Raw genomic sequence first — 11,338 nt, 5'->3', positions numbered from 1 at the left:
ATTATTCCCAAACTCACTTGGAAGAGTGAGGCGTCCAGGATCCCCCATCTTCTTAGGTATCTCTCCCATTATAGCTCTTGAGCTTTGTTCACTAAGAATGACCTTAGAATTCTTCTTTAGTTGCTGACGACTGTCTATCAAGTCTTGTAAAAACTTTGCATATTCGGTATTTTGGATAATGACTCGACAAAAGGGGTATTAATCGGGATACCCCGCACATGTTTAATTAACTCCAAATGCTCTCTTTCCAGTGGATTAAGATTAGCTCGAGACGGGAATGCAAAAGGTGGTTTATAAGCTAGAAAAGATACGTAATTTTTCTGTTCAGTCCGAGCCCACGACGTGAGCTTAGCGGTCACACGAAGTGAACTCTGTATTTCAGCAATATCTTCAATTTCGAGCTTCGGCTTCTTTGGCTTTGGATCGGGCTGTTGTGGCTCCACTTCTAAGGCTTCTAGGAACTCAGAAATCGCCTCTTCTTCAATATCTATGGCCATTACGTGAGATTGGGTCTTCTTTTCAGGATTTTTCGGGAACATCTTCTCATTAACCAAAGTGATAAGTTGACCAAGTTGCACTTCAAGGTTATTGATGGAGGCTTGCTGATTTTTTATTAATGTCTACTGATCTATCATCATTGCGTGATGATTCTTCATTATAGTTCTTCGTTCTTCCATTGCAGTGTCAGTATCATCATGCCTTTTTTCTGAAGCTTCCATAAACTTCATCAACATGGTCTCTAATTCTGATTTCTTCTCAGCTAGTGGTTGCTCTCTTTGATAGAATCCTCTTCCAGTTTGTCTATATTTTTCTTCCTTTTGCTTCTTGTATTCATCGTAACTCGTAAGGCAGCCATTCTTTCTTTGGTTTTCTCCAATCTTCATCGTATTTGTCCCCGCTCGAATAGCAAACTTGAGCTTTCTTGTTGCCATATTCATCCAAATTGCAATCCTTTGTCAAATTAGGGCCACTACATCTCTCACAACTAACTCGAATTGCATGAATTGATTGGTCCAATTAAGTCAATCTCCTATCCATAGTGTTGAGCATTGCTATCATAGCCACCATCTGTTCAGTTTGTACACCTCCACTGCCTTTGATTCCATCTTGCCTTGGGTTGTGGTACTCACGGGAGTGTTTTGCAAATTCTTCAACTAACTCCTTGACCTCCCTTTGGATTTTTCCTTGTCAATGGCCCTTGCGAGTCAAGAAGTTGACGTGTCATGACATTTACCCCATCATAAAATATTGACACTTCTTGTTGGATGTTGAGGTCATGTTGAGGACAATTCCTTAACAATCCCTTATAGCGTTCCCATGCCTCGTATAACGACTCTCCTGGTTGTTGTTCAAAGTTAGCTATCGCCTTCTTTAGTTTAGCTATTTTGGATGGTGGGTAAAACTGATCTAGAAATTGCTCACACATTTGAGCCCAAGTAGTTACTGTACCAGGTGGAAGTACTTTCAACCAGTCTTTTGCAGCTCCTTTGAAAGTAACTGGTAGCATCCTTAGCAAGACAATACTAATAATCTGCAATGTCATTCACTTCATCCAAATGTTTGAAAGCATCCTCGTGATCTTTTCCATAGAAAGGTATATCCTTTAGTGCAGTAAGGATATATCCCTTCAGCTCGAAGGCAGTAGTGACAGGAATTATAGGTTGTACAAAACCTGGCCCCACATCATCTCTGATATGTTTCTTGTAGTCTCCCATGGCCATCTCATCTATATTCTCCATCTCGTTCTCAGGTTCACTCGTATAAAGTCCAAATTTTGTGTCGGATTCATATTCTGATTCATGTGGAATAGGAATTGGACCAAGTTCTTCAACTTTGCCCTTATCCTTTGAGGCTGAACTCGATTCCACTGTCTTAGTCTTCCTCCCCGACTTCCTATAAAAAGGCTAATTTTAGTTCTTGCAAGGGTGTCTTCTTTGGCGTTTGATCTTCCTTCGCGTTCTTGTTCTTATTTTTGTGAAGGGCTGACTCCAGATCTTCAGGTGGTGGCACCAAAGGTGTGTTAGAGCCTCTGGTCATGAACTCCTGCAAACTAAACAAAATAAAAACGTAAAACTGAACTAAAATAGAAAAATAAACTAAAAACTAAAAATCACAGTTCTCACGTCGTGACACTATATGCTGACGTCGTGAGTTCTGTAACAGAGGGAAAAAAAATCAAACCTTGCTGGAAAATTAACTTTTTGAAGGTTTTATCCCACAAAAAAAGATCGGTTAACCTAAAGCAAATAAATAAATAATAAACTAAGTCGTTCCCCGACAACGGCGCCAAAAACTTGATGTGCATGGAAGTACCCACTAATTTTAATATTTATAACCTAACAAACTTACACTAACTATGCACCTATAGGCAGTGTACCTAGTCAGATTATAGTATAGCTTGGATAAGTAAGGTGTCTATCACAGGGAACGATGTTACTAATTAATCTACTTGATATCAAATTAACCTAATTATTCACAAGTTTAAAAAGGGGTTTTATCTGATTTTACATGATCAGACTAACTTACTCAAATTCAATCAATAACTAAAAACACTCTTATCTAGTTCGTATCCACTTCGTCCTTATGGCTAGCTAATAATTATGGATTATCAAGTTGATTGTTATTATATTAGTAATTTCAGTCTAAATTTACCAATAATTTATTAATTCATGTAAAACTATGTATGGTCACACACAATTAAACACAGAACCAATTATGTTTATGAATATGCTATGTAAGATTTATTATGCAAAACACAATTATGGTCATAATCTATGTTCTCTAGAACAGCTAAATTAATTACTTCAATTACAAACTAAGATTTTGGTTGATCCTAGCTCTAGCAATTCAATGTTCACTAAATTACTAGGTTAGCAAGTTCATGTAGTTAATGATCACTAAGCTACACAGAACATGAATTTAAGCAACTAAAGAAAAAAACATAAGCATGCTAGGTAACAATAAATCAAACACAAGAAATTCACCAACTAAATAAATCCATATAAAATTAAGCTATTCATAAGTTAGAAGCTTCATCTAGCTAGACAAGAGTAGCTAGATTCAGCTGCTCATAATAGCAACTAACACACTAACACAAATGAAAGTATAAGGAAACATGTTCATAAGTATCAAATAAGTAAACTAAATTATGAACCTTCACTCTTTTGGTGTTGAAACCCTTTTTCTGGGACCTTTCTTTTGCTAAAAATCGCCTTCTGGAACCTCTTTCTCTAGCCAAAAGTCCTCAAAGTCGTAGGGATCAAGGATATATATATAGTTTTTAATTTTGCCTGATTCACCTCGTGAATACGTAAATATCCATATACAACACGGATTCCTGATCCATGGTGTTTATCTTCTAGAAGGCTATACTCACCTCGTGAATTTTTAAAGATTCACCTCGTGAGTACGCATTTTTCTGATTTTCTTGTCTTTCAAGCCTTCAACCTCCAAAGTTCCATTCTTTAACGCTTTTAGTCCCTTTTCTTCAAAATGTCTTCTTTTTTGCTGCAAAATATAATTTAACCTTATAAGTACCATTATTCTATGCAAATGACCAAAATATATATAAAAATGTACTTAAATATTGCCTAAAATTATGTATAAATATGGCAATATCAATAATCAACTCCCGGAGTTTGAGAAAAACCCTTTGCAACCAGTCGTGCCTTATAAGTGTGTACGTTACCATCCATGTCAGTCTTCTTCTTGAAGATCCATTTGCACCCGACTGTCTTGCGACCTGGTACATTGTCAACCAGGTTCCAAACTTGATTGTCCTACATTGATTGTATCTCGCTATCTGTAACCTCTTTCCATTTAGCAGCCTCAGGGCCTACCATGGCTTCCGTGTAGCTGTTAGGTTCTTCCAGAATCACCAGTGTGCTATCACTGATAAGTGTATCACCTTTTGCAGTAATATGAAAACCATAGTAATGCTCAGGTGCATTCCTATCTCTCGTCGAACGCCTCAGAGGTACATACTCTTCTATCGGATTAACAGAATTTTCCTCCTCAGGTTGATTGCTAGGGTTTGAGGTTCCTTCACCACTTGACTCTTGAATTTCTTCAAGGTCAATTTTCCTCCCACCGTTTCCTTGGCTCATGAATTGTCTCTCACAAAAGACTCCTCTCCTTGCTACAAAGACCACATTATCACTAGATCTGTAGAGGTAACCAAAGGATCTGTGTGGGTAGTCAATGAAAATACACCTCTCACTTCGAGGTTTGAGCTTATCGTGAGACTCGCACCTCACAAAAGCCTCGCAACCCCAAATCTTTATGTGGTCTAGATTGGGAACTTTTCTGGTCCACATCTCATGAGGCATTTTGGCAACCTTCTTTATAGGAACCAGATAAAGGATATGGGTGGTAGTCTCTAAGGCATACCCCCAAAATGAGATTGGTAACGAAGCTCGACTCATGATGGAAGGAACCATATCCAACAAGGTTCGATTGCGCCTCTCAGCCACACCATTAAGCTGTGGTGTCCTGGTAGGTGTCAATTATGAGATAATCTGACATTTCTTAAGATAGTCAAGGAACTCTGTACTAAGATACTCACCACCTCGATCGGATCAAAGTATCTTAATGTTCCTGCCCAACTGATTCTCCACTTCTTGCTTGAACTCTTTGAATCTTTCAAAGGTCTCTGACTTATGCTTGATTAAGTAGACATATCCATATCTACTAAAATCATCAGTAAAAGTCATATAGAAGCGGTTAGCATCAATTGTGGCGGTTCTGAAGGGTCCATACACATCAGTGTGTATGAGGTCCAACAAACCCTCACCCCTAGCACAAGTACTAGTGAAGGGTGACTTTGTCATTTTCCCAAGCAAACAAGATTCACAACTATCATCTGACTTTAGGTCAAATGACTCCAAGAGTCCATCCTTTTGGAGTTGGCCTATGCATTTCTTGCTTACATGTCCAAGACGACAATGCCATAAAGATTCTTTATCCAAGTTAGTGGAAGAATCGATACACAATACATTATTTCCTAGGTAATCAACAACTGAAACAGTTTCATATACACCATCACAAGGTAATGCTTTAAAATAAAAGACATTATTAAAGAAAGCATTAATACCACCACTATCATTATCAAATGAAAAGGTAAGACCTTGTTTGTACAAACCATGAAAGGAAACAATATTTCTCGCCATTTTAGAGGAGTAACAACATTTATTCAAATCTAATACTAATCCACTACTTAGCAACAAAGAATAAAATCTAATCTTGTTGACAGGTGAAGCTTTCCTATTCCCCATGATCAAGTTTATCTTCCCATGCTCCACATTCTCACTTCTTCTTAGTCCCTGCAAATCAGTACATATGTTAATACCACAACCTGTATCAAGGACCCAAGAATTAGAATGGGGTGAATTATTAGAAAAAATAGTGTATGTACCTGCATGGTTGGGTTTAACTTTCCCATCCTTCACATCTTGTTGGTACTTTGGGCAGTTTCACTTCCAGTGCGACTTTTCATGGCAATAAAAGCATTCCGCCTCTTTAGGGTTAGCAGAAGGAGTGACAAAACCTTTCTTGGTTCCACTTGAAGAGGAGCCATCAAGGGTCTTCCCCTTGGTGCCCTTTGAAGGGCTCTTCGTCTTCTTTCCTTTGTCTTGCCCGATTGCCAAGACAGGGTTTGCGGTAAGAGTAGGAGTGGTAACAACCGCCATAGCTTTAAGAGCACTTTCCGTGGTCTTCAAAAGTCCTTGAAGTTTACTGAGTGTAACTTCCTCCTTGTTCATGTGGTATGTCATACAAAATTGATCATAACATGAAGGTAAGGAGTGCAAAATGATGTCTATTGCTAACTCCTCCCGGAAGTTCACATTTAGCTTCAACAAACGGTCCACATACTTTTGCATTTTCTGCATGTAGCCTGTGGTGGGTTCACCATCCTTCATCCGGGTTGTTATCATGGAGGAGATGATTTCATATCGCTCATGACGAGTACTCTGATGGTAGTGGTCCATAAAATCCCGGTGCATCTCAAAAGGATAGTAGTCCTCATAGGACTTTTGGAGCTCGGTTGTCAGAGTGGCCAGCATGATGCATGCCACTTTGGTAGCATCTCTTTCATGGGCCTGATATTCAATGATCTCCTTTGGAATAGCAGACGGATCGAGTTCCTTAAGCTCCTTGTCAAGTACATATGCTTTTTCCTCATACCGAGTGACCATCCCTATGTTCCTGATCCAATCCATAAAGTTGGATCCATCAAAGATGACTTTCCCACAAAGATTCATGAGAGAGAAGGAGCCGGTAGGGTTAGAGCTAGAAGCAGCATTGTTGGAAGACATCTAAAAAGAAGAAAGACAAGTTTAGATTAGATATAAAGATAGTCCTTAATAAAACACCCAAATGTAATATTAAGGCTAGGACCCAACACAATATTTTATAACTTAGAACAGTGATGCCGTAATCCAAGCTATAAAATATTTGAAGATAGGTGAATGACGATTCACCAATTTCCACCATGAAAAATGAAATAAATTATTAGGTTTTAATTGGTTTTGAAACTCCTAGATTCTTTTAGATTCAGTGAACTTTTCAATGACATGTTTCAATCTCGAGTGTGCCCTTCAGGTTTTCTGACTGGGATACCGAGGATCACAAAACAAGGTGTGAAGTAACCATGCAAATTACTTGGTACCCTTAATATTTACCCCTTAATCGATGTGTCGGTTAACCACACGCGTTCCACCGATACTATGATAAATACTAAGTTACCCTTTGCCTACCTTGTTAAGTCCAGGTTAGTGTGCTGGTTAACCACACACGCTCCACTAACGACTTAATTAAAGTGCAAAGTGTAATTTCATGGGTTAGCACCTTATTCACATTTTCCCAAAGTAACTAAGATTGGGAATTTATAAAAAACATTTAGTTACTTTATATTCATCATACTTTTAATGAAGATTTAAAGTCTTTGTCTTACCCGTTCGGCTAATGACCCTCCACCGATCAAGGAAGCGGTGGGTGAGAGTTAACACCCATTAAACTGCCATTTTATATGCATCAATCTTATACCCCCTTATATACCGGCTTCGTGAATGAGGCCTACTAAAGGTAAAACGACTTTTCCTTATACATATATAATTATTATTAAACTTATAATATTATAAAATATAAGGGTTGAATTTTAACTTTTAAAATTCTAGGGGTTGGAACTAAAGTTTTTTAAAGTGACTTTACATGTTCCAAAACTTGAGGGCAAGTTTTGTAACTTTCAATACTTTTCATCTTTCATAACTTATGAGTTAATGGTTTAATAAAATGCGAGACTTTTCATTTTATGTAACTTATGTGTTTAATAATGGACTTTAAAAGAGTGACTTTTGGTAATCCATAACTTGAGGACAAATTATGGATTCCATTAAAACACATAATGATCAAGAATTAAACTAACAAGCAAGTTACAAATAATTTCTATGATCTTCTAAACTCATAAGTTCATGAACATGCATATCAACAATTTCAAGAATCATAAAATTAACCATATAAAACTTGAAATTTTGATAATAGCTATTAAAAATGGATTAGCATAACCATTACACCATCTAAAACAAGTTTTATAGCACCAAAACAGTTTAGGGTAATGTTTGTAGTCCATTTCCAGCAGCAAAACTCGAAAAACTACATCTTGTGGCTCCTACTCGTCGAGTGCAAGAACCTACTCGGCGAGTAGGATGAGTTTACTCATGGATTCGTCGAATCCCCCCATGCACTCGGCGAGTTCATGCTGTAGAGTGCAAAAAAACTGAGTTTTTTCACAATTTTGCAACAAGTATCAAACAAACAAGCCTAGGCTCTGATACCACTATAGGGTTTTGAGCATTCTAACACTCCTATGGTGTACATGCAACCCTAGAAACCTTGGATCTATGTTTTATCTATGATACATGCAAAATTTGTTTTCCAAGGTTTATATCCTATTTAGCATACATGGGGAACTTTTAATCATAAAAGTAAGCAAGAAAACATACCATGTAGTAGATTAGATTCCTTGAAAACCTTGTGAGCCTAGCACCTCAAGTGTGATGCTTATATAGTGTGTTACAATTACGGTTACACCATGTAAACCCTAATTGTCATGACCTTTCATTTCCATGACCCATGGGTTCTATAAACACCATGGAGCATCATATGGGTTTTAGCCCAAATTGATAATCCATGGAGAATTAGCCCACTATACAAGTATGAGTGATTTACACAATCAACCCATATATTTAATTAGTCTTCTTTTGATCACTTAATGAATTCCAAATTAATTCTTGATCAATACTACTTAAATAATACTATTAATATATTAGAACTTATAATATATTAATAAATCTTTAGTGTTATTTCTCTCATTTTAGTCTATCCAATATGCATGATGCCATGCAACCCAAATGGACCATGCTAATCGGGTAAAGTACATTCCAAAAATAGTTATGAACTTAGACACCTAATCCAACAGTTACAACTTCAGATCATGCCCAATACCCGAAATAACCCACAACCAACTAGAAATTACCCTAAACCTTTGCATTAAGAGATATAGCTAGAGAGAAGTCAAGGTAACGACTTGTTACCTTCAAAATGATGCCAAGATGAAGTAGAAATCAGATCTACAAGCTTCTCTGTGCTCGAAGCTCCTTAAACTTCAAGCTCTCTTCACAAAATTCACCTTCCAAGCTTCTTAACACACAAAATGGAGAGTAGATGCGATTAGGGTTTTCTAAGCTCAAGGGGGATGGTAAAGGAGGCAGATGGAGGCTAATGACCCTTTAAATAGTGTGTAGAACCCTACAAATTAGGGTTTCGTCTTCCAGCTCCTACTCGTCGAGTTAGGGTCCTCCGACTCGTCGAGTTGACCTCATAAATCACGCGGGCTGACTAATCTCTACACAACGAGTTGAGGCCTCCAACTCGTTGAGTATGCTTCTTTAATTGCATGAAATCCCTAAAATCTCATTCCCGGAAATCAATATGTTACAACTCTCCCGCACTTGACCTAGATTCTGTCCTCGAAGCCTGCTGCAGTGGACAAATCCGGACAATGCTTTTTCATTCCAACCTCCAACTCCCAAACCTACTCGAATCCCTTCTGATGCTTCCACTTATGCCAAAGGTACCTCCTTGCTATGCAGAACCCGTACCTCTCGTTCCAAGACGGACACCTGCATCTCGACATAGTTCATGTGCTCATCGTCCTGAAGATCACCCAATGATGCTACGGCATCCTCGCCCGACACGCACTCTCGCAACTACAAGACATAGGAAGTGCTATGAATGTAATTGAGCTCCTCTGGGAGACCCAGTCAAGACGTTGCCTTGCCAACCTTGGCAAAACCCAAAATGGACCGAGATATCGGGATCTCAAATTCCCTTCTTCTTGAAGCAGATCACAACCTGAAAACCTAGAGTTCTCACCAAAACAAAATCATGGATCGTACGTGTTTGCCGATAATTCTCTGCTAGAAAAGAGATTATATATTCTCTCAAGAGAAAGCTCGTTCAATAACCAACTACCTACAGATAAAAGGACTGACGAGATGCAAACTAGGTGATGAACCCTTTCTGGTGCTGATAGGCTAAGGCTTCCTTTAACTCCCGAACAACGTACATAAAACAACCGACTAACAAGCACAAACTCTCATACCTGGCCCAATCAGCCTGGGGCTAGAATACCAGGCATGCCTACGACAGGCCCAGTCAATCTCATGATGGAATACTCTCGTACTATGCACATGATTGGCCCAATCAACCCTCGGGTTGGAATGCCAAACATGTCAGGTCCAATCGATCCTAGGATTCGGTCATCCTCGGGATGGAATACCCTGTATTGGAATATCAATATATACATTACTCGGCTCCAACTCGTAACTTGAGATCCAACGGCCTACCCTTCCATTTCACCCGAAATCTTCTAAGTCATTGCAACCCCTCACTAAACCTGGATACAAAGATTTTCTCCCCACCGCTGAGACTACAGATCTCACACCTAATCCAGCCACCCGGTTCCGAGAACCTGAATGACAGGGACATCCTAACCCCCAACAATCTTCAATTATACTGTCGATGCTGACATTACACCTTCCACTTGGAACTCGCAACTAGCACCACAAACCCAAAGATTCTCGACTTACTTCACCGTCTCCCAGAACATTGACCTTGCACGGATACACTCGCGATTCCCATTGCGAGTTTCCACCAAAGGCCATCCCGAAACGGCCATCCATGGATCCAATGGAAATAATATGCATACATCCCACAACTCTTATTGATCCCTTTACAAACCAACTAATTTATGGGTCTTCCAATCCCCATCAATGTGTCAATACTGAGAGTATCACAAATATATTAAACGAATAGTCATGACCACTAGGCCCACAACCCATGACAGGAATACCCCTACCAGGTCCTCAACATAGTTCTAGATTGCCTCGGAGCCCATAACATGAGTCTGGAATGCCATCCCCGACCCTCAGCCCATGACTGGAATGCTCTCACTCTTATACCACTCTTATCGGCATTACATCGCTTGCCCAACATTCGAGCCTAAAGATACTCACCTCTTTCCATTGTCTTGGGGGGACCAATCACTATCCCACACAACATTGTACGCGCATCACCATGCTACAACTCTACCATGTACAATTCACATATAGAACAAGTTACTACCCACACAAAACCTTACTAACCCATGGTCGCACACAACCCGAAGATAGGATAATGGTTGAACTCTCGTCCCAACTCGAAGGCTATAACCCAATAGAACCATGCATATTCTTAGGGAAATCCAAACCTCATCCAAAAGGAAAGATTTCTCGAGGTAAATCAACACACTACCTCCATCAATAACATAGGACATCCACATCAACGATCGAAACAAGATGTTATACTTGATTGGGACTACACGGATCGTACCAACACGAACTCACTCGAGAAGACTTCCAAGGCGATCTCGTAGGTTGCAAAACCTGAGTCTGCTATGACTACGAAATTCCATTCTACCACTGAAGGCGAACTTACCCAAGGACCAAGGGTAACATATACACACTGCACTGGAGGGTAGGTGACACATTCCTTGCCCTTAACTGTCCCCAATTGAATCCTCCGAAGAATTTCGGCTGTAAGGCGAACTTAATGACCAATCGTCTAGGACACCCTAACACCTAAACCAGAGAACCACAGACCCATCTGGAGCTATACACACCTGCTTCTGGAAAGGTTCACTGACCAACATTTGCCCAACAATCTGAAAGCAGTAATCCGAACATCAACTGACAAAACCTTCAATGACTAACGCTCAACCTGAGAATTCCCAATTCTCCCC

General features: G+C 39.4%; 1 non-coding gene across 1 annotated transcript; it reads left to right on the top strand.

The window, feature by feature from the left end:
- Nucleotides 1–1,271: 1,271 nt before the first annotated feature.
- Nucleotides 1,272–1,378, top strand: LOC145065123 (small nucleolar RNA R71). Its single transcript, XR_013688274.1, has one exon. It is a non-coding gene; the product is annotated as a small nucleolar RNA R71 (small nucleolar RNA).
- The last annotated feature ends 9,960 nt before the right edge of the window (nt 1,379–11,338 follow it).

This window comes from Lactuca serriola, chromosome 7 (genome assembly GCF_051521515.1).
Source record: "Lactuca serriola cultivar US96UC23 chromosome 7, Lser_US96UC23_V15, whole genome shotgun sequence".
In the NCBI taxonomy this organism is placed as follows: Eukaryota; Viridiplantae; Streptophyta; class Magnoliopsida; order Asterales; family Asteraceae; genus Lactuca; species Lactuca serriola.
This window is presented reverse-complemented; position numbering and strand designations above follow the sequence as displayed.